A 1,042-nucleotide genomic window follows, 5' to 3' on the forward strand; every position below is an offset into this window, starting at 1 on the left:
AAAAAAATGCATTTAGTACAGGGTCTATAGAGTCTCACTACATAGATCAGACTCAGTGATTCTCCTGTTTTCAGCCTCCCAAGCACTGGGATTACAGGCATGGGCCACCATGCCCAGGACCACCATGCCCAGTCTCAATCGGGGCTGGGACGGCGCACCAGCAATCAAACCCGAGCCACTGTGCTCTGCCTACACAGGCACTTTAGTCCGCTGAGCTATCTAGCCAGCCCTGCATGCTTAGCGTATCATATCACAAATGGTGTATTTCAGTTCATCCTTTTCTGACTGCCTCTTGTAAGATCAGGCTGACAGACTGAAATCAGCCCTTAGGCAAGTGCTACACACTTTGGGCTTGATTCGTTTTGAAGATTACCTAGATTTGAGAAAGTGAGAGAGAATATGCTAATTCAGATGCAAACTTCTTGTGTTATGTCTGTAGCTGTGTGAATACCGCAAAAATAAAGGATATATTCTTCCAGTATTTGATAACTATTTTCTAATTCGGCAGAGAGGTTGTTCCTATTGCTGGCAGTACAGGTGTTCTCTTTATTTTTCACTGCCCTTTTGTGTTAACAGAGGAAAATATCAACAAGGTGCCTTGTACCTTGGTCATTGTTACCAGTTTGCCTGCCATGTAAGCATTTGGCAAGGCGTGGGGATACAGGCCAGGGGTTGAGCTCAATTTTAGCAGAGGGAAGCCCTGGGCTGTTCTTTTCCTAGCAACACACACACACACACACACACACACACACACACACACACACAGACACACACGGAATTTGCCATTGTGTTTTCATTATGATTTGTAAACTGTGCACTACACGTCCTTTGCATCAGCCAAGCCGAAGATACACGTACGTATAGGCATGCATTCCCCTTCCTGGCTCAGGGCGCCAGTTGTTAGTACTTATTTGCACATCACGGGCTCTAGAACGCAGTGCCCACGCAGTCATTCCGGTGGACTCCGGGAGAGGATGCAGATTAACGAACTGACTCGGCCAGGCTCATCGCCAACTGCATAGGCGCGGGAAAACTACAGATA

This window comes from Octodon degus, unplaced genomic scaffold (assembly GCF_000260255.1).
Source record: "Octodon degus isolate 3935 unplaced genomic scaffold, OctDeg1.0 scaffold00056, whole genome shotgun sequence".
NCBI classification, from domain to species: Eukaryota; Metazoa; Chordata; class Mammalia; order Rodentia; family Octodontidae; genus Octodon; species Octodon degus.